We start from the raw sequence: 27301 nt of genomic DNA, 5'->3' as shown, positions 1-27301 counted from the left end.
CCTCTCCTGTTGCTGTGTAATGGGTTCGAGGGCCTGAATGACCTCTCTTGTTGCTGTGTAATGGGTTAGAGGGGCTGAATGGCCTCTCCTGTTGCTGTGTAACTGGTTAGAGGAGCAGAATGGCCTCTCCTGTTGTTGTGTAACTGGTTTGATGGGCTGAATGGCCTCTCCTGTTGCTGTGTAACAGGCTGGTGGATGTGCTGAGCTGTACAGTCAGTGGGGTGTTGAGATCAGAAGCAGTTGGGTTGCAGCTGGCTGAACTGCTGCTCAGCAAGGCTCAGAGCCACATTGTGTGTCTGTTTACCAACACCTTCATCAAAATGTCGCCCAGAAGGCAGCAACGACACGGAGGATGCCGATTTGGAGATAGATGCTACGCATCAACACCAGTGGTACATATCCAAATTGTACTGTCAGAGAGAGAGATCAGGGTGTGAGAGAGAGAGAGAGAGAGAGGAAAGATGAGTCGGAGAGAGAGATGGAGTGAGCGAGATAAAGGAAAGAGAGAGAGAGGGACGGAGACAGAGAAGGTGAGAGAGACTGGCAGAGAGAAATAGAGAGTGATAGACAGAGACAGACAGACAGAGGGAGAGAAACAAAGAGAGGCCGGAGGAGAGGAGAGTAGCAGAGCTTCATGAGCAGGTGAATATTGATTTATAATTTTTCGAGATGTGCAGTAAATATCTGTTCAGGCTTGGATATATATATGAGTGTGTGCTTGCTCTTGTTTGTTTGTGCTGCTGGAGACAGAGGATTGTATCCTGTCCAGTTTTGTCAGGAACACTGGGGATTAACAGCCAGTGAGCACTGTGGGAGCAGATTCCATTGTTTTCACTGTGGCTCCATGTTTCCCGGTCTTTCATAGGAAAGTGGAGAAAATCCCTAGAGATTCTGAGAATATTTTTTAAAATATATTTTATTCCAAACATTAACAAATTCTTACATAGAAAGGCATAACTATATCATACAAACAATTGTTCCTTTTTATTTTAATGAAGTAACAGCAACAACCCTAAATCCGCTATCCCCCATCAGCCCAATTATCCTCCCTCCCTTACCCCCTCCCCGCCTAACCATCCCACCCCATCCCTCTAACTGCTGGCCACAAACACTTCCTTAAAGAAAGGGATGAACAGCATCCACCTGGAATAGAACCTTTCTTCCGACCCTCTCAGGGTATATTTAATTTTTCCCACTTGCAAGAATTCTTCCAGGTCACACAACCATGCGAGGCCCTGGGTGGCACTGCCGACCTCCATCCAAGCTGGACTCGCCTCTGAGCCACCAAGGAGGCAAAGGCCCCTCAAGGAGCTCTGGGGTGTCTGACACCCCAAAGATCGCCAGCAGCGGACACGCCTCTAGTTTGACCCCAATAATCTCAGACATGATCTCAAAAAAAGAGACCCAGAACCCAACTAACTTGGGGCAGGACTAGAATGTGTGTGAGTGATTCGTAGGCCCGCCTGAACGGCGCTCACACCTGTCCTCCACTCCAGGGAAAAACCCACTCATACGCGTCTTAGTTAAGTGCACTCTATGTACCACTTTAAACTGTATCAGGCTGAACCTAGCACAGGAGGAGGTAAGTTCACTCTATGTAGGATCTCACTCCACACCCCTCCCTCTAGCCCTAGGCCCAGCTCTAATTCCCACTTTCCCCTCACATCTTCTAGTGATGGTTTCCCCATCTCCAGCAAACACTCCCATATATCGGAGATCTTCCCTTGTCCCATCGCATCCCGTGATTTCATAGAATTTCATAGAATTTACAGTGCAGAACGAGGCCATTCGGCCCACCGGCTCTTGGAAAGAGCACCCTACCCAAGCCCACACCTCCACCCTATCCCCATAACCCAGTAACCCCACCCAACACTAAGGGCAATTTTGGACACTAAGGACAATTTAACATGGCCAATCCACCTAACCTGCACATCTTTGGACTGTGGGAGGAAACCGGAGCACCCGGAGGAAACCCACGCACACACGGGGAGGATGTGCAGACTCCGCACAGACAGTGACCCAAGCCGGGAATCGAACCTGGGACCCTGGAGCTGTGAAGCAATTGTGCTATTCACTATGCTACCGTGCTGCCCCGTGATAGTATGGTATCAGTGTGGGTCTCAGCAACTGGGGGACCGAGGACAACTCTTTAGAACAAAGATCCACATCCGCAACTACCTGAATGCACTCACCCTCGGGAGTTGAAATTTCTCCTCCATCTCCTCTAGACTCACAAACCTACCTTCCACAAATAAATCCCTGAACTTATCAATCCCTCTTCTCCTCCATATCCTGCACATTGCGTCCAGCTTTGAGGGTGCAAACCTATGATTATCACAAGTTTGTGACAGTAAAGACATGTCCCCCAGTCAAAAATGTTGTCTAAACTGGTTCCATATTCTTAAAGGTGCCACCACCACCGGGCCCTTTGAGAATCTTGCCAGAGAGAATGGAAGAGGGGCCGTAACCAATGCCCTTAGACACAACCTTATACAGCACGGCAGCACAGTGGTTAGCACAGTTGTTTCACAGCTCCAGGATCCCAGGTTTGATTCCTGGCTTGGGTCACTGTCTGTGCGGAGTCTGCACATTCTCCCTGTGTATGCGTGGGTTTCCTCCGGGTGCTCCGGTTTCCTCCCACAGTCCAAAGATTGCAGGTGAGGTGGATTGGCCATGCTAAATTGCCTTAGTGTCCAAAAAAAAGGTTAGGTGGGGTTACTGGGTTACAGGGACAGTGTGAAAGCACGGGCTTGTATAGGGTGCTCTTTCCAAGAGCTGGTGCAGACTCGATGGGCCAAATGGTCTCCTTCTGCACTGTAAATTCTATGCAGAGGCCACCTCCAATTGTCCCCACCCCGCACCCAGCCCCTCAAACCACCTTTGCACTTTCACAATGTTTGCCACCCAGTAATAGAGCATCAGGTATGGTAGCGCCAACCCACCCAATTGTCACCCTCTCTGCAGGAAAGCTCTAATCCTAGGAGTCTTCCCCGCCCAAACAAAGGCAGAGATTAATCTATCAACCCTGGAGGTAAAAAGATTTAGGGAGGAAGATCGGAAGACTCTTGAACACGAATAGAAACCTCGACAGAGCATTAATTTTGACCATATAGACTTTACCCACCAAGGTTGGTGGGAGGGCATCCCACCTCCTGTGGTCCCCCTTTACCTCTTCCATCAGACTGGTCAAATTCAGTTTATGCAACAGTGTCCAAGTGTGCGCCACCTCAATCCCTAAATACCTAAACAGTGTCTTGGCCAGCTTAAAAGGCAGCCTCCCCGGATCTGTCCTCTTCCCCAGGAGATTTACCGGGAACATCTCGCTCTTGCTCATATTCAATCTATACCCTGAAAAAGATCAACATTTTTTCAACAGTTCCATCATTTCTCCCATACCTGTGAGAGAATCAGAAACGTCCAACAACAAAGCTTCTGGGTAAAGATACACTCTATGCTCCTCCCTCTCCATCTCAATACCTTTCCCATGATGATATAAGCCATATTGAGGGAGCTGCCTGATGCGAAGATGAAATAAGACAGCAGGGATACCATTGGGTGCAAAGATTTATGTTTATTGTTCAGGGTGTGAGATTGTAGGTGTGGGGAGTGTGTATGTGGCTGTGTATGCACTTGTGAGAGGGTGAGTGCATGTATGAGTGTGAATGCGTGCATGTAAACATGTGCGTGTGAGACTGTGAGTCCGTGTGTGAGTGTGAATGCATGCATATGCATGTGAGTGTGCATGCATGTGTGTGTGCATGAGTGTGTGTGTCTGTGTTTCTGTGTGTATGCGTGTATCTGTGATTGAATGTGTATGAGTGTGCATACATGTGGGATTGTGTATTTGTGTTATGTGCGCGTGGGACTGTGTGTGAGTAAGTGTGTGCCTATGTGTCCGTATGTGTGTGAGAGAGTGTGTATGTGTGTGAGTATGTGCACTTATATTTCTGTATGTGTGAGTATAAGTGCACATGAGAGTGTGTGTTTGTGTTTGTATTTGTGTGTGCCTGATCATGTGCTTGAGTGTGTCTGCATGTCTGTGAATGTGAGTGTGTGTATATGTGTGAGAATGTGGGACTTGTGAGTGTATGTGCTTTTGTATGTGGCAGTGTGGGGGAGTGTGTGTGTTTGTGAGTTGTGTGTGTTGCGAGTGTGTGTGGGTATGTGCATGTGCATGTTTGTGAGTGCATGTATGTGTGAGAGTGTGTGACTCGTGTGTGTATGTGCATATGTATGTGAGAGTGTGGGTGAGTGTATGTGTGTGAGTGTGTGAGTGTGTGTGTTGTGAGTGAGTGTGGATATGTGTGTATGTGTGAGTGTGGGTATGTGTGAGTGTGGGTATGTGTGTATGTGTGTGACTGTGGGTATGTGTGTATGTGTGTGAGTGTGAGTATGTGTGTATGTGTAAGCGTGTATGACTTGTGTGTGTATGTGCATATGTATGTGAGAGAGTGGGTGAGTGTGAATGTGTGTGAGTATGTGTGCACTTATATTTCTGTATGTGTGAGTATAAGTGCACTTGAGAGTGTGTGTTTGTGTTTCTATTTGTGTTTCTGTTTGTGTGTGCATGATTATGTGCTTGAGTGTGTCTGCATGTCTGTGAATGCGAGTGTGTGTATATGTGTGAGAATGTGGGACTTGTGAGTGTATGTGCTTTTGTATGTGGCAGTGTGGGGGAGTGTGGGTGAGTGTGGTGTTTGTGAGTTGTGTGTGTTGCGAGTGAGTGTGGGTATGTGTATGTGCATGTTTGTGAGTGCATGTATGTGTGAGAGTGTGTGACTTGTGTGTGTATGTGCATATGTATGTGAGAGTGTGGATGAGTGTATGTGTGTGAGTGTGTGTGTTGCGAATGAGTGTGGGTATGTGTGTGTGTGTGTGGGTATGTGTGTATGTGTGTGAGTGTGGGTATGTTTGTATGTGTAAGCGTGTATGACTTGTGTGTGTATGTGCATATGTATGTGAGAGAGTGGGTGAGTGTGTGTGTTTGTGAGTGTGTGAGTGTGTCTGTGTGTTGCGAGTGAGTGCGCGTGAGAATGTGCATGTGTGTGGATGAATGTGTATGCATGTGTATAAGTATATATGTAAGTGTGTGTATGTATGAATGTGCATGTCTGAGTGTGTGTGCTTATGTGCGTTTGTGGAGTGTGTGTGAGATTGTGTGTATGTGTGTGTGTGCATGAGTGTGTGTGCATGCATGAACATGTCTGTGACTGTTTGTGAGTCTGTGTGTGTTTGTCTGTGTGAATGTATGTATGTGTGTATATGTGTGAGAGTGTGTGTTTGAGTATATGAGTGTATGTATGAGCGTTTGTGGGTGTGAGTGTGTGCAAGTGTGAGTGACTGTGTGTGAGTGATTATCAGTCTGTCTGTGTGTGTGTTCATGTGAGTGTGTGTGTATAAGTGAGGGTAAGCCTGAGTGTATGCATGTCTATGTGTGAGAGTGTGTATGTGAGTATAAATGTGAGCGTGTGTGTGTGCTTATTTGCTTTTGTGTGAGTTTGTATGTGAGTATGTGTGGGTGAGTGTGTACATATGTGCATAAATGTGAATGTGTTTGACATGTGTGGGTGTGCATATGTGTGCGGGTGTGAGGTTGTCTGTATGTGTGTGTGTGTGCATGCATGTGTGTGTGCATGCATGTGTGTTTTTGTGTGTGTGTGAATGTGTGAGGGAGTGTGAGTGCACGTGTGTGTGTGTGTGTTTGACTGTGAGTGTGTTTGTGTGAGTGTGTTTGTATGTGAATGTGTGTGTGAGAGTGCCTGCATTAGTGACTGTGTGCGTGTGTGTGAGTCTAAGTCTTTGTGTGCAAGTGGAGTCTGTGTGTGAGTATGCATATGAGTGTGTGTGTGCATGTGAGGGTGAGTGTGCATGCGAGGGTGAGTGTACGTGTGAGTGTGCATGCTTGGGAGTGTGTATGCATTTGTGTGTGTGGTGGGGGTGTGTGTGCATGTGCGCCTGTGTGTATGCTTAAATGTATCTGTGCGAGAATGTGTGCATGAACTAGTGAGTGTGCATGTGTGAGCTACCTGTGACTGTGTGTGAGTGAATATGCGTGTATGTGAGTTTGCATGTTGTGAGTGATTCTGTGTGTGTGTGCATTTATGCGAGTGTGTGCATCTGTTATCTGTGTGTGTATCTCTCTCTGTCGGTGAGTGTATCTCTGACTGTGTGTGTCTCTCTCTGTCTGTGAGTGTACCTCTGACTGTGAGTGTCTCTGTCTGTGAGTGTATCTCTGACTGTGTGTGTGTCTCTGTGAGTGTTTTTCTGACTGTGTGTGTCTCTCCGGCTGTGAGTGTATCTATGTGTGTGTGTTTCGCTGTCTGTGGGTGTATCTCTGACTGTATGGGTCTCTCTGACTGAGTGTCTCTCTGCCTGTGTGTGTCTCTGAATGTGAGTGCATTTATGACTGTGTGTATCTCTGTCTGTGCATGTATCTCTGACTGTGTGTCTCTCTGTCTGTGAGTGTATCTCTGACCATGTGTGTCTCTGTCTGTGAGTGTATCTGTGCGTGTGTGTCTCTCTGTCTGTGTGTGTTCCTCTGTCTGTGTGTGTAGATCTGACTGTGTGTGTTTCTGTCGGTGAGTGCATTTATGACTGTGTGTATCTCTGTCTGTGAGTGTATCTCTGACTGTATGTGACTCTGCCTGTGAGTGTATCTCTGACTGTGTATGACTCTCTATCTGTGAGTGTTTCCATGACTGTGGGTGTCTCTCTGTCTGTAGTGTATTTCTGACTGTGTGCATCTCTCTGTCTGTGAGTGTATCTCTGACTGTGTGTGACTCTCTGCCTGTGAGTGTATCTCTGACTGTGCATGTCTCTCTGTCTGTGAGTTTTTCCATGACTCTGTGTGTCTCTCTGTCTGTAGTGTATTTCTGACTGTGTGCGTCTCTCTGTCTGTGAGTGTATCTCTGACTGTGTGTGTATCTCTGTCTGTGTGTATCTCTGATTGTGTGTGTCTCTCTGTCTGTGAGTGCCTCTCTGACTGTGCGTGTCTCTCTCGGTCTGAGTGTATATCTGACTGAGCGTGTCTCTCTGTCTGTGAGTGTATCTGTGTCTGTATGTCTCTCTGTCTGAGTGTATCTCTGACTCTGTGTGTCTCACTGTGTGACTGTATCTGTGCGTGTGTGTCTTTGTGTCTGTGAGTGCATTTAGGACTGTGAGTCCCTCTGTCTGTGAGTGTTTCTCTGACTGTGTGTGTCTCTCCATCTGTGAGTGGATCTGTGCACGTGTGTCTCTCTGTCTGTGAGTGCATTTACGATTGTGTGTCTCTCTGTCTCTGAGTGTATCTCTGATTGTGTGCATCTCTCTGTCTGTGAGTGTATCTCTGACTGCGTGTATCTCTGTCTGTCTGTGTGTAACTCTGACTCGGTGTGTCTCTCTCTGTGAGTGCCTCTCTGACTGTGTGTGTCTCTCTCGGTCTGAGTGAATCTGTGACTCTGTGTGTCTCTCTGTCAGTGTGCATCTCTGACTGTGTGTGACTCTCTGTCTGTGAGTGCCTCTCTGACTGTGTGTGTCCCTCTCGGTCTGAGTGTATCTCTGACTGTATAAGTCTCTCTGTCTGTTAGTGTATCTCTGACTGTATGTGTCTCTCTCTGTCTGTGTGTATCTCTGACTGTGTGTGTCTCTGTCGGTCTGGGTGTACCTCTGACTCCGTGTGTCTCTCTGTCTGTTTGTGTATCTGTGTGTGTATGTCTCTCTGTCTGAGCGTATCTCTGACTGTGTGTGTCTCTCTGTCTGCAAATGTATCTGTGTGTGTGTCTCTCTGCTGTGAGTGTATCTCTGACTGTGTGTGTCTCTCTGTTTGTGAGTGTATCTCTGACTGTGTGTGTCTCTCTGTCTGTGAGTGTATCTCTGACTGAGTGTGTCTCACTTTGTGAGTGTACATGTGCGTGTGTGTCTCTGTGTCTGTGAGTGCATTTATGACTGCGTGTCCCTCTGTCTGTGATGTTTCTCAGACTGTATGTGTCTCTCCATCTGTGAGTATCTGTGCACGTGTGACTCTCTGTCTGTGAGCGTATCTCTGACCATGTGTCTCTCTCTGTCTGAGTGTATCTCTGACTGAGTGTGTCTCACTTTGTGAGTGTACATGTGCGTGTGTGTCTCTGTCTGAGTGTATCTCTGACTGAGTGTGTCTCACTTTGTGAGTGTACATGTGCGTGTGTCTCTCTGTCTGTGAGTGTATCTGCGTGTGTGTGCCTCTCTGCTTGTGAGTTTATTACTGACTGTGTGTGTCTTTGTCTGTGAGTGTATCTCTGACTGTGTGAGTCTCTCTGTCTGTGAGTGTTTCTTTGACTGTGTGTGTCTCTCTGTCTGTGAGTGTATCTCTGACTGTGTGTGTCTCTCTGTCTGTGAGTGCCTCTCTGACTGTGTGTGTCTCTCTGTCTGTGAGTGTTTCTATGACAGTGTGTGTCTCTCTGTCTGTGAGGGTTTCTCTGACTGTGTGTGTCTCTCAGTCTGTGAGTGTATCTCTGACTGTGTGAGTCTCTCTGTCTGTGAGTGCCTCTCTGACTGTGTGTGTCTCTCTGTTTGTGAGTGTTTCTATGACTGTGTGTGCCTCTCTGTCTGTGAGTGTATCTGTGTGTGTGTGTCTCCCTGTCTGTGAGTTTATTTCTGACTGTGTGTGTCTCTCTGTTTGTGAGTGTTTCTATGACTGTGTGTGCCTCTCTGTCTGTGTATCTGTGTGTGTGTCTCTCTGTCTTTGAGTGTATCTCTGACTGTGTGAGTCTCTCTTTCTGTGAGTGTTTCTCTGTGTGTGTCTCTCTGTCTGTGAGTGTATCTCTGACTGTGTGAGTCTCTCTGTCTGTGAGTGTATCTGTGTGTGTGTGTCTCCCTGTCTGTGAGTTTATTTCTGACTGTGTGTGTCTCTCTGTTTGTGAGTGTTTCTATGACTGTGTGTGCCTCTCTGTCTGTGTGTGTATCTGTGTGTGTGTGTCTCTCTGTCTGTGAGTGATTCTCTGACTGTGTGTGTCTCTCAGTCTGTGAGTGTATCTCTGACTGTGAGTGTCTCTCTGTCTGTGAGTGCCTCTCTGACTGTGCGTGTCTCTCTGTCTGTGAGTGTTTCCATGACTGTGCGTGTCTCTATGTCTCTGAGTGTATCTGTGTGTGTGTCTGTCTCTGTCAGTGAGTGTATTTCTGACTGTGTGTGTCTTTGTCTGTGTTGTATCTCTGACTGCGTGTGTCTCTCTGTCTGTTAGTGTATCTGTGTGTGTATGTCTCTCTGTCTGAGTGTATCTCTGACTGTGTCTCTGACTGTGTGTGTCTCTCTGTCTGCAAATGTATCTGTGTGTGTGTCTCTCTGCTGTGAGTGTATCTCTGGCTGTGTGTGTCTCTCTGTCTGTGAGTGTATCCCTGACTGTGTGTGTTTCTCTGTCTGTGAGTGTATCTCTGACTGTGTGTGTCTCACTGTGTGAGTGTATCTGTGAGTGTGTGTCTCTGTGTCTGTGAGTGCATTTATGACTGTGTGTCCCTCTGTCTGTGATGTTTCTCTGACTGTGTGTGTCTCTCCATCTGTGAGTATCTGTGCATGTGTGTCTCTCTGTCTGTGAGTGCATTTATGATTGTGTGTCTCTCTGTCTGTAAGTGTATCTCTGACCGTGTGTCTCTCTCTGTCTGTGAGTGTATCTCTGACTGTGTGTGTCCCTCTGTCAGTGAGTGCCTCTCTGACTGTGTTTGTCTCTCTCGGTCTGAGTGGACCTCTGACTGTGTGTGTCTCGCTGTCTGTGAGTGTATCTGTGTGTGTGTGTCTTTCTGTGAGTGTATCTCTGACTGTGTGTTTCTCTCTGCCTGTGAGTGTATCTCTGACTCTGTGTCTCTCTGTCTGTGAGGGTTCCTCTGACTGTGTGTGTCTTTCTGTCCGTGAGTGTATCTCTGTCTGTGTGAGTCTCTCTGTCTGTGAGTGTTTCTCTGACTGTGTGTGTCTCTCTGTCTGTGAGGGTTTCTCCGACTGTGTGTGTCTTTCTGTCCGTGAGTGTATCTCTGTCTGTGTGAGTCTCTCTGTCTGTGAGTGTTTCTCTGACTGTGTGTGTCTCTCTGTCTGTGTGTCTCTCTGTCTGTGTGTCTCTCTGGCTGTGTGTGCCTCTCTGACTGCGAGTGTCTCTCTGTCTCTGTGTCTCTCTGACACTGTGAGTCTCTTTGTGTGTGTCTCTGTGCGTGAGTGTCACTCTCTATCTGTGTGTGTCTCTCTGTCTGTGTGTGTCTCTCTGACTGTGTGTGTCTCTCTGACTGTGAGTGTCTCTCTGTCTGTGTGCTTCCCTCTGTGAGTCTATCTCTGACTGTGTGTATCTCTCTGTCTGTGTGTCTCTCTGTCTGTGTGTGTGTCTCTCTGTCTGTGTGCGTCTCTCTGTCAGTGAGTGCCTCTCTGACTGTGTTTGTCTCTCTCGGTCTGAGTGGTCCTCTGACTTTGTGTGTCTCGCTGTCTGTGAGTGTATCTGTGTGTGTATGTCTCTCTGTCTGAGTGTATCTCTGATGGTGTGTGTCTCTCTGTCTGTGAGTGTGTCTCTGACAGAGTGTGTCTCACTGTGTGAGTGTACCTGTGCGTGTGTTTCTCTGTCTGTGAGTGTATCTCTGACTGTATGTGTCTCTCTCTGTCTGTGTTTATCTCTGACTGTGTGTGTCTCTCTGTCTGTTAGTGCCTCTCTGACTGTGTGTGTCTCTCTCTGTCTGTGTGTATCTCTGACAGTGTGTCTCTCTCTGCCTGTGAGTGTATCTCTGACTGTGTGTGTCTCTCTGTCTGTGAGGGTTTCTCCGACTGTGTGTGTCTTTCTGTCCGTGAGTGTATCTCTGCCTGTGTGAGTCTCTCTGTCTGTGAGTGTTTCTCTGACTGTGTGTTTCTCTCAGTCTGTGAGTGCATCTCTGACTGTGTGTGTCTGTCTGTCTGTGGGTGCCTCTCTGACTCTGTGTGACTCTCTGTCTGTGAGTGTTTCTATGACTGTGTGTGTCTCTCTGTCTGTGAGTGTATCTGTGTGTGCGTGTCTCTCTGTCTGTGAGTTTATTTCTGACTGTGTGTGTCTTTGTCTGTGAGTGTATCTCTGACTGTGTGTGCCTCTCTGTCTGTGAGTGTATCTCTGACTGAGTGTGTCTGTCTGTGAGTGCCTCTCTGACTGCGCGTGTCTCTCTGTCTGTGAGTGTTTCTATGACTGTGTGTGTCTCTCTATGAGTCTACCTCTGACTGTATCTCTCTGTCTATGAGTCTCTCTGTCTGTGTGTGCCTTTTTGTGAGTGTATCTCTGACTGTGTGTGTCTCCCTGTCTGTGAATGCCACACTGACTGTGTCTATCTCTCTGTCTGTGTGTCTGTCTCTGACTGTGTGTATCTCTCTATCTGTGAATGTTTCTCTGGCTGTGTGTGTCACTCTGTCTGTGTGTGCCTCTCTGTCATGAGTGTATCTCTGACTGTGAGTGTGTCTCTGACTGTGAGTGTCTCGCTGTCTGTGTGTCACTCTGTCTATGAGTGTTTCTTTGACTGTGTGTGTCTCTCTGTCTGTGAGTGTATCTCTGACTGTGTGTGTCTCTCTGTCTGTGAGTGCCTCTCTGACTGTGTGTGTCTCTCTGCCTGTGAGTGCCTCTCTGACTGTGTGTGTCTCTCTGTTTGTGAGTGTTTCTATGACTGTGTGTGCCTCTCTGTCTGTGAGTATATCTGTGTGTGTGTGTCTCTCTGTCTGTGAGTTTATTTCTGACTGTGTGTGTCTTTGTCTTTGAGTGTATCTCTGACTGTGTTAGTCTCTCTTTCTGTGAGCGTTTCTCTGTCTGTGTGCGTCTCTCTGTCTGTGAGTGTATCTCTGACTGTGTGAGTCTCTCTGTCTGTGAGTGATCCTCTGACTGTGTGTGTCTCTCAGTCTGTGAGTGTATCTCTGACTGTGTGTGTCTCTCTGTCTGTGAGTGCCTCTCTGACTGTGCGTGTCTCTCTGTGAGTGTTTCCATGACTGTGCGTGTCTCTATGTCTCTGAGTGTATCTGAGTGTGTGTCTGTCTCTGTCAGTGAGTGTATTTCTGACTGTGTGTGTCTTTGTCTGTGTTGCATCTCTGACTGTGCGAGTCTCTCTGTCTGTTAGTGCCTCCCTCACTGTGTGTGTCTCTCTCTGTCTGTGTGTATCTCTGACTGTGTGTATCTCTCTGTCTGTGAGTGCCTCTCTGCGTGTGTCTCTCTGTCTGTTAGTGTATCTGTGTGTGTATGTCTCTCTGTCTGAGTGTATCTCTGACTGTGTCTCTGACTGTGTGTGACTCTCTGTCTGCAAATGTATCTGTGTGTGTGTCTCTCTGCTGTGAGTGTATCTCTGACTGTGTGTGTCTCTCTGTCTGTGAGTGTATCCCTGACTGTGTGTGTCTCTCTGTCTGTGAGTGTATCTCTGACTGTGTGTGTCTCACTGTGTGAGTGTATCTGTGCGTGTGTGTCTCTGTGCCTGTGAGTGCATTTATGACTGTGTGTCCCTCTGTCTGTGATGTTTCTCTGACTGTGTGTGTCTCTCCATCTGTGAGTATCTGTGCATGTGTGTCTCTCTGTCTGTGAGTGCATTTATGATTGTGTGTCTCTCTGTCTGTAAGTGTATCTCTGACCGTGTGTCTCTCTCTGTCTGTGAGTGTATCTCTGACTGTGTGTGTCTCACTTTGTGAGTGTTCATGTGCGTGTGTGTCTCTGTCTGTGAGTGTATCTCTGACTGTATATGTGTCTCTCTCTGTCTGTGTGTATCATTGACTGTGTGTCTCTCTGTCTGTTAATGCCTCTCTGACTGTGTGTGTCTCTCTCTATCTGTGTGTATCTCTGACTGTGTGTGTCTCTCTGTCAGTGAGTGCCTCTCTGACTCTGTTTGTCTCTCTCGGTCTGAGTGGACCTCTGACTGTGTGTGTATCACTGTCTGTGAGTGTATCTGTGTGTGTATGTCTCTCTGTCTCAGTGTATCTCTGACGGTGTGTGTCTCTCTGTCTGTGAGTGTATCTCTGACAGAGTGTGTTTTACTGTGTGAGTGTACCTGTGCGTGTGTTTCCCAGTCTGTGAGTGTATCTCTGACTGTATGTGTCTCTCTCTGTCTGTGTTTATCTCTGACTGTGTGTCTCTCTCTGTCTGTGAGTGTATCTCTGACTGTGTGTGTCTCTCTGTCTGTGACGGTTTCTCCGACTGTGTGTGTCTTTCTGTCCGTGAGTGTATCTCTGTCTGTGTGAGTCTCTCTGTCTGTGAGTGTTTCTCTGACTGTGTGTGTCTCTCTGTCTGTGAGGGTTTCTCCGACTGTGTGTGTCTTTCTGTCCGTGAGTGTATCTCTGTCTGTGTGAGTCTCTCTGTCGGTGAGTGTTTCTCTGACTGTGTGTGTCTCTCTGTCTGTTAGTGCCTCTCTTACTGTGGGTGTGTCTCTATCTGTCTGTGTGTATCTCTGACTGTGTGTCTCTCTCTGTCTGTGAGTGTATCTCTGACTGTGTGTCTCTCTCTGTCTGTGAGTGTATCTCTGACTGTGTGTGTCTCTCTGTCTGTGAGGGTTTCTCCGACTGTGTGTGTCTTTCTGTCCGTGAGTGTATCTCTGTCTGTGTGAGTCTCTCTGTTGTGAGTGTTTCTCTGACTGTGTGTTTCTCTCAGTCTGTGAGTGTATCTCTGACTATGTGTGTCTCTCTGTCTGTGGGTGCCTCTCTGACTCTATGTGTCTCTCTGTCTGTGAGTGTTTCTATGACTGTGTGTGTCTCTCTGTCTGTGAGTGTATCTGTGTGTGTGTGTCTCTCTGTCTGTGAGTTTATTTCTGACTGTGTGTGTCTTTGTCTGTGAGTGTATCTCTGACTGTGTGAGTCTCTCTGTCTGTGAGTGTTTCTCTGACTGTGTGTGTCTCTCTGTCTGTGAGTGTATCTCTGACTGAGTGTGTCTCTCTGTCTGTGAGTGCCTCTCTGACTGCGTGTGTCTCTCTGTCTGTGAGTGTTTCTATGACTGTGTGTGTCTCTCTGTCTGTTAGTGCCTCTCTGACTGCGTGTGTCTCTCTGTCTGTGAGTGTTTCTATGACTGTGTGTATCTCTCTGTGGGTCTATCTCTGACTGTCTGTATCTCTCTGTCTATGAGTCTCTCTGTCTGTGTGTGCCTTTCTGTGAGTGTATCTCTGACTGTGTGTGTCTCCCTGTCTGTGAATGCCACACTGACTGTGTCTATCTCTCTGTCTGTGTGTCTCTCTCTGACTGTGTGTATCTCTCTATCTGTGAATGTTTCTCTGGCTGTGTGTGTCACTCTGTCTGTGTGTGCCTCTCTGTCAGTGAGTGTATCTCTGACTGTGAGTGTGTCTCTGACTGTGAGTGTCTCGCTGTCTGTGTGTCACTCTGTCTGTGAGAGTCTCTTTGTCTGTGTGTGTCTCTCTGACTGTGTCTGTCTCTCTGACTGTGTATGCCTCTCTGTCTGTGTGTGTCTCTGTCTGAGTGCCTCTCTGACTCTGTGTGACTCCCTGTCTGTGAATGCCACACTGACTGTGTCTGTCTCTCTCTGTCTGTGTGTGTCTCTCTGACTGTGTGTCTCTCCATCTGTGTGTGTCTCTCTGTTTGTGTGTGTGTCACTGTCTGTGAGTGTCTATCTGTTTGTGTGTCTCTCAGTCTGTGTGTGTCGCTCTGTCTGTGTGCGTGTCACTGTCTGTGAGTGGCTCTCTGTTTTTGTGTATTTTCTGACTGTGTTTGTGTCTCTGTGAGTGTCTCTCTGTCTGTGTCAGGCTCTCTGACGATGTGTGACTCTCTGTCTGTGAATGTCTCTCTGTCTGTGTGTGTCTCTCTGACTGTGTGTCTCTCCGTGTGTGTGTCTCTCTGCCTGTGTGTGTATCACTGTCTGTGAGAGTCTCTCTGTTTGTGTGTATCTTCTGACTGTGTTTGTGTCTCTGTGAGTGTCTGTCTGTGTGAGGCTCTCTGACTATGTGTGACTCTCCGTCTGTGTGTGTCTCTCTGTCTGGGTTTGTGTCTCTGTCTTTGAGTGTATCTCTGACTGTGTTAGTCTCTCTTTCTGTGAGCGTTTCTCTGTCTGTGTGCGTCTCTCTGTCTGTGAGTGTATCTCTGACTGTGTGAGTCTCTCTGTCTGTGAGTGATCCTCTGACTGTGTGTGTCTCTCAGTCTGTGAGTGTATCTCTGACTGTGTGTGTCTCTCTGTCTGTGAGTGCCTCTCTGACTGTGCGTGTCTCTCTGTGAGTGTTTCCATGACTGTGCGTGTCTCTATGTCTCTGAGTGTATCTGAGTGTGTGTCTGTCTCTGTCAGTGAGTGTATTTCTGACTGTGTGTGTCTTTGTCTGTGTTGCATCTCTGACTGTGCGAGTCTCTCTGTCTGTTAGTGCCTCCCTCACTGTGTGTGTCTCTCTCTGTCTGTGTGTATCTCTGACTGTGTGTATCTCTCTGTCTGTGAGTGCCTCTCTGCGTGTGTCTCTCTGTCTGTTAGTGTATCTGTGTGTGTATGTCTCTCTGTCTGAGTGTATCTCTGACTGTGTCTCTGACTGTGTGTGACTCTCTGTCTGCAAATGTATCTGTGTGTGTGTCTCTCTGCTGTGAGTGTATCTCTGACTGTGTGTGTCTCTCTGTCTGTGAGTGTATCCCTGACTGTGTGTGTCTCTCTGTCTGTGAGTGTATCTCTGACTGTGTGTGTCTCACTGTGTGAGTGTATCTGTGCGTGTGTGTCTCTGTGCCTGTGAGTGCATTTATGACTGTGTGTCCCTCTGTCTGTGATGTTTCTCTGACTGTGTGTGTCTCTCCATCTGTGAGTATCTGTGCATGTGTGTCTCTCTGTCTGTGAGTGCATTTATGATTGTGTGTCTCTCTGTCTGTAAGTGTATCTCTGACCGTGTGTCTCTCTCTGTCTGTGAGTGTATCTCTGACTGTGTGTGTCTCACTTTGTGAGTGTTCATGTGCGTGTGTGTCTCTGTCTGTGAGTGTATCTCTGACTGTATATGTGTCTCTCTCTGTCTGTGTGTATCATTGACTGTGTGTCTCTCTGTCTGTTAATGCCTCTCTGACTGTGTGTGTCTCTCTCTATCTGTGTGTATCTCTGACTGTGTGTGTCTCTCTGTCAGTGAGTGCCTCTCTGACTCTGTTTGTCTCTCTCGGTCTGAGTGGACCTCTGACTGTGTGTGTATCACTGTCTGTGAGTGTATCTGTGTGTGTATGTCTCTCTGTCTCAGTGTATCTCTGACGGTGTGTGTCTCTCTGTCTGTGAGTGTATCTCTGACAGAGTGTGTTTTACTGTGTGAGTGTACCTGTGCGTGTGTTTCCCAGTCTGTGAGTGTATCTCTGACTGTATGTGTCTCTCTCTGTCTGTGTTTATCTCTGACTGTGTGTCTCTCTCTGTCTGTGAGTGTATCTCTGACTGTGTGTGTCTCTCTGTCTGTGACGGTTTCTCCGACTGTGTGTGTCTTTCTGTCCGTGAGTGTATCTCTGTCTGTGTGAGTCTCTCTGTCTGTGAGTGTTTCTCTGACTGTGTGTGTCTCTCTGTCTGTGAGGGTTTCTCCGACTGTGTGTGTCTTTCTGTCCGTGAGTGTATCTCTGTCTGTGTGAGTCTCTCTGTCGGTGAGTGTTTCTCTGACTGTGTGTGTCTCTCTGTCTGTTAGTGCCTCTCTTACTGTGGGTGTGTCTCTATCTGTCTGTGTGTATCTCTGACTGTGTGTCTCTCTCTGTCTGTGAGTGTATCTCTGACTGTGTGTCTCTCTCTGTCTGTGAGTGTATCTCTGACTGTGTGTGTCTCTCTGTCTGTGAGGGTTTCTCCGACTGTGTGTGTCTTTCTGTCCGTGAGTGTATCTCTGTCTGTGTGAGTCTCTCTGTTGTGAGTGTTTCTCTGACTGTGTGTTTCTCTCAGTCTGTGAGTGTATCTCTGACTATGTGTGTCTCTCTGTCTGTGGGTGCCTCTCTGACTCTATGTGTCTCTCTGTCTGTGAGTGTTTCTATGACTGTGTGTGTCTCTCTGTCTGTGAGTGTATCTGTGTGTGTGTGTCTCTCTGTCTGTGAGTTTATTTCTGACTGTGTGTGTCTTTGTCTGTGAGTGTATCTCTGACTGTGTGAGTCTCTCTGTCTGTGAGTGTTTCTCTGACTGTGTGTGTCTCTCTGTCTGTGAGTGTATCTCTGACTGAGTGTGTCTCTCTGTCTGTGAGTGCCTCTCTGACTGCGTGTGTCTCTCTGTCTGTGAGTGTTTCTATGACTGTGTGTGTCTCTCTGTCTGTTAGTGCCTCTCTGACTGCGTGTGTCTCTCTGTCTGTGAGTGTTTCTATGACTGTGTGTATCTCTCTGTGGGTCTATCTCTGACTGTCTGTATCTCTCTGTCTATGAGTCTCTCTGTCTGTGTGTGCCTTTCTGTGAGTGTATCTCTGACTGTGTGTGTCTCCCTGTCTGTGAATGCCACACTGACTGTGTCTATCTCTCTGTCTGTGTGTCTCTCTCTGACTGTGTGTATCTCTCTATCTGTGAATGTTTCTCTGGCTGTGTGTGTCACTCTGTCTGTGTGTGCCTCTCTGTCAGTGAGTGTATCTCTGACTGTGAGTGTGTCTCTGACTGTGAGTGTCTCGCTGTCTGTGTGTCACTCTGTCTGTGAGTGTCTCTTTGTCTGTGTGTGTCTCTCTGACTGTGTCTGTCTCTCTGACTGTGTATGCCTCTCTGTCTGTGTGTGTCTCTGTCTGAGTGCCTCTCTGACTCTGTGTGACTCCCTGTCTGTGAATGCCACACTGACTGTGTCTGTCTCTCTCTGTCTGTGTGTGTCTCTCTGACTGTGTGTCTCTCCATCTGTGTGTGTCTCTCTGTTTGTGTGTGTGTCACTGTCTGTGAGTGTCTATCTGTTTGTGTGTCTCTCAGTCTGTGTGTGTCGCTCTGTCTGTGTGCGTGTCACTGTCTGTGAGTGGCTCTCTGTTTTTGTGTATTTTCTGACTGTGTTTGTGTCTCTGTGAGTGTCTCTCTGTCTGTGTCAGGCTCTCTGACGATGTGTGACTCTCTGTCTGTGAATGTCTCTCTGTCTGTGTGTGTCTCTCTGACTGTGTGTCTCTCCGTGTGTGTGTCTCTCTGCCTGTGTGTGTATCACTGTCTGTGAGAGTCTCTCTGTTTGTGTGTATCTTCTGACTGTGTTTGTGTCTCTGTGAGTGTCTGTCTGTGTGAGGCTCTCTGACTATGTGTGACTCTCCGTCTGTGTGTGTCTCTCTGTCTGGGTTTGTGTCTCTGTCTGTGAGTGTATCAGTGTGTGTCTCTTTGTCTGTGTGTGTCTCTTTGTCTGTGTGTGTCTCTCTGACTGTGTCTGTCTCTCTGACTGTGTATGCCTCTCTGTCTGTGTGTGTCTCTGTCTGAGTGCCTCTCTGACAGTGTGTGGCTCCCTGTCTGTGAATGCCACACTGACTGTGTCTGTCTCTCTGTCTGTGTGTGTCTCTCTGACTGTGTGTATCTCTCGATCTGTGAATGTCTCTCTGTCTGTGTGTGTCACTCTGTCTGTATGTGCCTCTCTGTCAGTGAGTGTATCTCTGACTGTGAGTGTCTGGCTGTCGGTGTGTAACTCTGTCTGTGAATGTCTCTTTGTCTGTGTGTGTCTCTCTGTCTGTGTGTGTCTCTCTGTGAATCTATCTCTGACTGTCTGTATCTCTCTGTCTATGAGTCTCTCTGTCTGTGTGTGTCTTTCTGAGAGTGTATCTCTGACTGTGTCTGTCTCTTTGTCTGTGAGTGTATTTGTGTGTGTGTGTCTCTCTGTCTGTGAGTGTATCTCTGATTGTGTGTATCACACTGATTGTGTGTGTCTCTCTGTGAGTGCCTCTCTGACTGTGTGTGTCTCTCCATCTGTGTGTGTATCTCTGTCTGTGTGTTCCTCTGTCTGTTAGTGTCTCTCTGTTTGTGAGTGTATCTCTGACTGTGTGTGTCTCTATGTCTGTGAGTGTATCTGTGTGTATGTCTCTCTCTCTCTGTGAGTGTATCTCTGATTGTGTGTATCTCTCTGACTGTGTGTGTCTCTCTGTGTGTCTCTCTGTCTGTGAGTGTCTCTCTGACTGTGTGTATCTCTCTGTCTGTGAGTGCCTCTCTGACTGTTTGTGTCTCTGTCTGTGTGTGTCTCTTGGACTGTGAGTGCCTCTCTGTGAATCTATCTCTGACTGTCTGTATCTCTCTGTCTATGAGTCTCTCTGTCTGTGTGTGTCTTTCTGTGAGTGTATCTCTGACTGTGTCTGTCTCTTTGTCTGTGAGTGTATCTGTGTGTGTGTGTCTCTCTGTCTGTGAGTGTATCTCTGATTGTGTGTATCACTCTGATTGTGTGTGTCTCTCTGTGAGTGTCTCTCTGACTGTGTGTCTCTCCATCTGTGTGTGTGCCTCTCTGACTGTGTGTGTATCTCTGTCTGTGTGTTCCTCTGTCTGTTAGTGTCTCTCTGTTTGTGAGTGTATCTCTGACTGTGTGTGTCTCTATGTCTGTGAGTGTATATGTGTGTGTGTCTCTCACTCTCTCTCTGAGTGTATCTCTGATTGTGTGCATCTCTCTGACTGTGTGTGTCTCTCTGTGTGTGTCTCTCTGTCTGTGAGTGTCTCTCTGACTGTGTGTGTCTCTGTCTGTGTGTGTCTCTTGGACTGTGAGTGCCTCTCTCACTGTTTGTGTCTCTCTGTCTGTGAGTGTCTCTCTGTCTGTGCTTGTTTCTCTGTCTGTGTGTGTCTCAGTGTGTGTGTCTCTCTGTCTGTGAGTGTCTCTCTGTCTGTGTGTGTTTCTCTGTCCGTGAGTGTCTCTCCATCAGTGAGTATATCTGTGTGAGAGTGCCTCTCTGACTGTGTGGGTCTCTCTGTCTGTGAGTGTATCTCTGACTGTGTGAGTCTCTCTTTTTGTGAGTGATTCTCTGACTGTGTGTGTCTCTCAGTCTGTGAGTGTATCTCTGACTGTGTGTGTCTCTCTGCCTGTGGGTGCCTCTCTGACTGTGTGTGTCTCTCTGTCTGTGAGTGTTTCCATGACTGTGCGTGTCTCTATGTCTCTGAGTGTATCTGTGTGTGTGTCTGTCTCTGTCAGTGAGTGTATTTCTGACTGTGTGTTTCTTTGTCTGTGTTGTATCGCTGACTGTGTGAGTCCCTCTGTCTGTTAGTGCCTCTCTCACAGTGTGTGTCTCTCTCTGTCTATGTGTATCTCTGACTGTGTGTATCTCTCTATCTGTGAGTGCCTCTCTGACTGCGTGTGTCTCTCTGTCTGTTAGTGTATCTGTGTGTGTATGTCTCTCTGTCTGAGTGTATCTCTGACTGTGTCTCTGACTGTGTGTGTCTCTCTGTCTGCAAATGTATCTGTGTGTGTGTCTCTCTGCTGTGAGTGTATCTCTGGCTGTGTGTGTCTCTCTGTCTGTGAGTGTATCCCTGACTGTGTGTGTTTCTCTGTCTGTGAGTGTATCTCTGACTGTGTGTGACTCTCTGTCTGCAAATGTATCTGTGTGTGTGTCTCTCTGCTGTGAGTGTATCTCTGACTGTGTGAGTCTCTCTGTCTGTGAGTTTATCCCTGACTATGTGTGTCTCTCTGTCTGTGTGTGTATCTCTGACTGTGTGTGTCTCACTGTGTGAGTGTATCTGTGCGTGTGTGTCTCTGTGCCTGTGAGTGCATTTATGACTGTGTGTCCCTCTATCTGTGATGTTTCTCTGACTGTGTGTGTCTCTCCATCTGTGAGTATCTGTGCATGTGTGTCTCTCTGTCTGTGAATGCATTTATGATTGTGTGTCTCTCTGTCTGTAAGTGTATCTCTGACCGTGTGTCTCTCTCTGTCTGTGAGTGTATCTCTGACTGTGTGTGTCTCAGTTTGTGAGTGTTCATGTGCATGTGTGTCTCTGTCTGTGAGTGTATCTCTGACTGTATATGTGTCTCTCTCTGTCTGTGTGTATCTCTGACTGTGTGTCTCTCTGTCTGTTAATGCCTCTCTGACTGTGTGTCTCTCTCTCTGTCTGTGTGTATCTCTGACTGTGTGTGTCTCTCTGTCAGTGAGTGCCTCTCTGACTGTGTTTGTCTCTCTCGGTCTGAGTGGACCTCTGACTGTGTGTGTCTCGCTGTCTGTGAGTGTATCTGTGTGTGTATGTCTCTCTGCCTGAGTGTATCTCTGACTGTGTGTTTCTCTCTGCCTGTGAGTGTATCTCTGACTGAGTGTGTCTCTCTGTCTGTGAGTGCCTCTCTGACTGCGTGTGTCTCTCTGTCTGTGAGCGTTTATATGACTGTGTGTGTCTCTCTGTGGGTCTATCTCTGACTGTCTGTATCTCTCTGTCTATGAGTCTCTCTGTCTGTGTGTGCCTTTCTGTGAGTGTATCTCTGACTGTGTGTGTCTCCCTGTCCGTGAATGCCACATTGACTGTGTCTATCTCTCTGTCTGTGTGTCTCTCTCTGACTGTGTGTATCTCTCTATCTGTGAATGTTTCTCTGGCTGTGTGTGTCTCCCTGTCTGTGAATGCCACACTGACTGTGTCTGTCTCTCTGTCTGTGTGTGTCTCTCTGACTGTGTGTCTCTCCGTCTGTGTGTGTCGCTCTGTCTGTGTGCGTTTCACTGTCTGTGAGTGGCTCTCTGTTTTTGTGTATCTTCTGACTGTGTTTGTGTCTCTGTGAGTGTCTCTCTGTCTGTGTCAGGCTCTCTGACTATGTGTGACTCTCTGTCTGTGAATGTCTCTCTGTCTGTGTGTGACTCTCCGTCTGTGTGTGTCTCTCTGTCTGGGTGTGTGTCTCTGCCTGTGAGTGTATCAGTGTGTGTCTCTTTGTCTGTGTGTGTCTCTTTGTCTGTGTGTGTCTCTCTGACTGTGTCTGTCTCTCTGACTGTGTATGCCTCTCTGTCTGTGTGTGTCTCTGTCTGAGTGCCTCTCTGACAGTGTGTGGCTCCCTGTCTGTGAATGCCACAGTGACTGTGTCTGTCTCTCTCTCTGTGTGTGTCTCCCTGACTGTGTGTATCTCTCGATCTGTGAATGTCTCTCTGGCTGTGTGTGTCACTCTGTCTGTATGTGCCTCTCTGTCAGTGAGTGTATCTCTGACTGTGAGTGTCTGGCTGTCGTGTTGTGTAACTCTGTCTGTGAATGTCTCTTTGTCTGTGTGTGTCTCTCTGTCTGTGTGTGTCTCTCTGTGAATCTATCTCTGACTGTCTGTATCTCTCTGTCTATGAGTCTCCCTGTCTGTGTGTGTCTTTCTGTGAGTGTATCTCTGACTGTGTCTGTCTCTTTGTCTGTGGGTGTATCTGTGTGTGTGTCTCTCTCAGTCTGTGAGTGTATCTCTGATTGTGTGTATCTCTCTGACTGTGTGTGTCTCTCTGTGTGTGTCTCTCTGTCTGTGAGTGTCTCTCTGACTGTGTGTGTCTCTCTGACTGTGAGTGCCTCTCTGACTGTGTGTGTCTCTCTGACTGTGAGTGTCTCTCTGACTGTGTGTGTATCTCTGTCTGTGTGTTCCTCTGTCTGTTAGTGTCTCTCTGTTTGTGAGTGTATCTCTGACTGTGTGTGTCTCTATGTCTGTGAGTGTATCTGTGTGTGTGTGTCTCTCTCTCTGTGAGTGTATCTCTGATTGTGTGTATCTCTCTGACTGTGTGTGTCTCTCTGTGTGTGTCTCTCTGTCTGTGAGTGTCTCTCTGACTGTGTGTGTCTCTCTGACTGTGAGTGCCTCTCTGACTGTTTGTGTCTCTGTCTGTGTGTGTCTCCCTGTCTGTGAGTGTATCTCAGTCTGTGTTTGTGTCTCTCTGTCTGTGTGTGTCTCTTGGACTGTGAGTGCCTCTCTCACTGTTTGTGTCTCTCTGTCTGTGAGTGTCTCTCTGTCTGTGCTTGTTTCTCTGTCTGTGTATGTCTCAGTGTGTGTGTCTCTCTGTCTGTGAGTGTCTCTCTGTCTGTGTGTGTTTCTCTGTCCGTGAGTGTCTCTCCATCAGTGAGTATACCTGTGTGTGAGTGCCTCTCTGACTGTGTGGGTCTCTCTGTCTGTGAGTGATTCTCTGACTGTGTGTGTCTCTCGGTCTGTGAGTGTATCTCTGACTGTGTGTGTCTCTCTGTCTATGAGTGCCTCTCTGACTGTGCGTGTCTCTCTACCTGTGAGTTTTTCCATGACTGTGTGTGTCTCTATGTCTCTGAGTGTATCTGTGTGTGTGTCTGTCTCTGTCAGTGAGTGTATTTCTGACTGTGTGTGTCTTTGTCTGTGTTGTATCTCTGACTGTGTGAGTCTCTCTGTCTGTTAGTGCCTCTCTCACAGTGTGTCTCTCTCTCTGTCTGTGTGTATCTCTGACTGTGTTTATCTCTCTGTCTGTGAGTGCCTCTCTGACTGCGTGTGTCTCTCTCGGTCTGAGTGTACCTCTGACTGTGTGTGTCTCTCTGTCTGTTAGTGTATCTGTGTGTGTATGTCTCTCTGTCTGAGTGTATCTCTGACTGTGTCTCTGACTGTGTGTGTCTCTCTGTCTGCAAATGTATCTGTGTGTGTGTCTCTCTGCTGTGAGTGTATCTCTGACTGTGTGTGTCTCTCTGTCTGTGAGTGTATCCCTGACTGTGTGTGTCTCTGTGTCTGTGAGTGCATTTATGACTGTGTGTTCCTCTGTCTGTGATGTTTCTCTGACTGTGTGTGTCTCTCCATCTGTGAGTATCTGTGCATGTGTGTCTCTCTGTCTGTGAGTGCATTTATGATTGTGTCTCTCTCTGTCTGTGAGTGTATCTCTGACTGTCTGTGTCTCACTTTGTGAGTGTTCATGTGCGTGTGTGTCTCTGTCTGTGAGTGTATCTCTGACTGTATGTGTCTCTCTCTCTGTCTGTGTGTATCTCTGACTGTGTGTCTCTCTGTCTGTTAGTGCCTCTCTGACTGTGTGTGTCTCTCTCTGTCTGTGTGTATCTCTGACTGTGTGTGTCTCTCTGTCAGTGAGTGCCTCTCTGACTGTGTTTGCCTCTCTCGGTCTGAGTGGACCACTGACTGTGTGTGTCTCGCTGTCTGTGAGTGTATCTGTGTGTGTATGTCTCTCTGTCTGAGTGTATCTCTGACGGTGTGTGTCTCTCTGTCTGTGAGTGTATCTCTGACAGTGTGTGTCTCACTGTGTGAGTGTACCTGTGCGTGTGTTTCTCTGTCTGTGAGTGTATCTCTGACTGTATCTGTCTCTCTCTGTCTGTGTGTCACTCTGTCTGTGAGTGTCTCTCTGTCTGTGTGTGTGTCTCTGTCTGTGTGTGCCTCTCTGTCTGTGTGTGCCACTGCCTGTGAGTGTCTTTCTGTCTGTGTGAGTCTCTCTGTCTGTGTGTGCCTCTCTGTCTGTGCGTGTCTCTCTGTCTGTGTGTGCCTCTCTGTCTGTGTGTGTCTCTGTCTGTGAGTGTCTCTCTGTCTGTGAGTGCCTCTCTGACTGTGTGTGGCTCCCTGTCTGTGAGTGTCTCTCTGACTGTGTGTGTCTACCTGTCTGTGAATGCCTCTCTGACTATGTATGTCTCTCTGTCTGTGTGTCTCTCTCACTGTGTGTATATACACTGTGTGTATAGGGGCTGTTTAGTACAGGGCTGAATCGCTGGCTTTGAAAGCAGGCCAGCAGCGTTTCAATTCCCGTACCAGCCTCCCCGAACAGGCGCCGGAATGTGGCGACTAGGGGCTTTTCACAGTAACTTAATTTGAAGCCTACTTGTGACAATAAGCGATTATCACTTTCACTTTCTCTGTCTGCGAATGTCTCTCTGTCTGTGTGTGTCACTCTGTCTGTGTGCCTCTCTGTCAGTGAGTGTCTCTCTGTCTGTGAGTGTCTCTTTGTCTGTTTGTGTCTCTCTGTCTGTGTGTGTCTCTCTGTGAGTCTATCTCTGACTGTCTGTATCTCTCTGTCTATGTGTCTCTCTGTCTGTGTGTCTTTCTGTGAGTGTATCTCTGACTGTGTGTGTGTCTCTCTGTCTGTGTGTGTCATAGAACATAGAACATTACAGCGCAGTACAGGAACTTAGGCCCTCGATGTTGCGCAGACCTGTGAAACCACTCTAAAGCCCATCTACACTATTCCCTTATCGTCCATATGTCTATCCAATGACCATTTGAATGCCCTTACTGTTGGCGAGTCCACTACTGTTGCAGGCAGTGCATTCCACGCCCTTACTACTCTCTGAGTAAAGAACCTTCCTCTGACATCTGTCCTCTATCTATCTCCCCTCAATTTAAAGCTATGTCCCCTCGTGCTAGACATCACCATCCGAGTAGAAAGGCTCTCACTGGCCACCCTATCCAATCCTCTGATCATCTTGTATGCCTCAATTAAGTCACCTCGTAACCTTCTTCTCTCTACCGAAAACAGCCTCAAGTCCCTCAGCCTTTCCTCATAAGATCTTCCCTCCATACCAGGCAACATTCTGGTAAATCTCTTCTGCACTCTTTCCAATGCTTCCACATCCTTCCTATAATGCGGCGACCAGAATTGCACGCAATACTCCAAATGCGGCCGCACCAGAGTTTTGTACAGCTGCAACATGACCTCATGGCTCCGAAACTCAATCCCTCTACCAATAAAAGCCATCACACAATACGCCTTCTTAACAACCCTCTCAACCTGGGTGGCAACTTTCAGGGATCTATGTACATGGACACCGAGATCTCTCTGCTCATCCACACTGCCAAGAATCTTACCATCAGTCCAGTACTCTGTCTTCCTCTTATTTGTTCCAAAATGAATCACCTCACACTTTTCTGCATTAAACTCCATTTGCCACCTCTCAGCCCAGCGCTGCAGCTTATCTATGTCCCTCTGTAACTTGCAACATCCTTCCGCACTGTCCACAACTCCACCGACTTTAGTGTCATCAGCAAATTTACTCACCCATCCTTCTGCGCCCTCAGTCAATTATAAAAATGACAAACAGCACTGGCCCCAAAACAGATCCTTGTGGTACACCACCAGTAACTGGACTCCAGTCTGAACATTTCCCATCAACCACCACCTTTTGTCTTCTTCCAGCTAGCCAATTTCTGATCCAAACTGCTAAATCACCCTGAATCCCATGCCTCTGTGTTTTCTGCAGTAGCCTACCATGGGGAACCTTATCAAATGCTTTACTGAAATCCATATACACCACATCAACTGCTTTACCCTCATCCACCTGTTTGGTCACCTTCTCAAAGAACTCAATAAGGTTTGTGAGGCACGACCTACCCTTCACAAAACCGTGTTGACTATCTCTAATCAAATTATTTCTTTCCAGATGATTATACATCCTATCTCTTATAAACCTTGCCAAGATTTTGCCCACAACCGAAGTAAGGCTCACTGGTCTATAGTTACCGGGGTTGTCTCTACTCCCCTTCTTGAACAAGGGGACAACATTTGCTATCCTCCAGTCTTCTGGCACTATTCCTGTAGACAAAGATGACTTAAAGATCAAAGCCAAAGGCACAGCAATCTCCTCCCTCGCTTCCCAGAGAATCCTAGGATAAATCCCATCCGGCCGAGCGGACTTTTCTATTTTCACACTTTCCAGAATTGCTCACACCTCCTCCTTATGAACCTCAAGCCCTTCTAGACTAGTAGCCTGAATCTCAGTATTCTCCTCGACAACATTGTCTTTTTCCTGTGTGAATACTGATGAAAAATATTCATTTAGCACCTCTCCTATCTCCTCAGACTCCAAGCACAACTTCCCACTACTGTCCTTGACTGGCCCTACTCTTACCCTAGTCATTTGTTTATTCCTGACATATCTATAGAAAGGTTTAGGGTTATCCTTGATCCTACCTGCCAAAGACTTGTCATGTCCCCTCCTGGCTCTTCCTGGCTCTCTGCTTAGGTCCTTCATCGCTAACTTGTAACTCTCGAGCCCCCTAACTGAACCTTCATGTCTCATCTTTACATAAGCCTCCTTCTTCCTCTTCACAAGTGTTTCAACTGCTTTAGTAAACAATGGTTCCCTTGCTCCCGACTTCCTCCCTGCCTGACAGGAACATACTTATCATGGACACGCTGACAGTGTGTATCACTTTGTCTGTGAGTGTCTCTCTGTCTTTGTGTGTCTCTCTGTCTGCGAGAGTCTCTCTGACTGTGTGTGTCGCTATGACTGTGAGTGTCTCTCTGTCTTTGTGTGTCTCTCTGTCTGCGAGAGTCTCTCTGACTGTGTGTGTCGCTATGACTGTGAGTGTCTCTCTGTCTATGTGTCTCAGTGTGTGTGTCTCTCTGACTGTGAATGTCTCACTGTCTGTGTGTCTCTCTGTCTGTGAGTGTCTCTCTGTCTGTATGTGTCTCTCTGTCTGTATGTGTCTCTCTGTCTGCGAGAGTCTCTCTGACTGTGAGTGTCTCGCTGTCTGTGAGTGTCTCTCTGTCTGTGTGTCTCAGTGTGTATGTGTCTCTATGACTGGGTGTGTCTCTCTGACTGTGAGTGTCTCACTGTCTGTGTGTCTCTCTGTCCATGAGTGTGTCTCTGTCTGTGTGTCTCTCTCTGACTGTGTGTGTCTCTCTTTGAATTCCTCTC

The 27301-nt window shown here is 47.5% G+C and overlaps 1 protein-coding gene across 2 annotated transcripts in view; it reads left to right on the top strand.

Moving 5' to 3' along the window:
* Nucleotides 1-235: 235 nt before the first annotated feature.
* LOC140430917 (G protein-activated inward rectifier potassium channel 3-like) overlaps nucleotides 236-27301 on the top strand; it is a 141884-nt gene continuing 114818 nt past the window's right edge. Inside the window, exon 1 of one of the 2 annotated variants that reach the window (XM_072518717.1) lies at nucleotides 236-392. The gene's annotated coding sequence lies outside the window, so the exon portion shown is untranslated. The other variant, XM_072518716.1, reaches the window with a different exon arrangement.

The sequence above is a fragment of the Scyliorhinus torazame genome, chromosome 10, assembly GCF_047496885.1.
Source record: "Scyliorhinus torazame isolate Kashiwa2021f chromosome 10, sScyTor2.1, whole genome shotgun sequence".
Lineage (NCBI taxonomy): Eukaryota > Metazoa > Chordata > Chondrichthyes > Carcharhiniformes > Scyliorhinidae > Scyliorhinus > Scyliorhinus torazame.
Note: the sequence above shows the minus strand (reverse complement) of the source record. Positions and strands in the feature narration are given on the sequence as shown.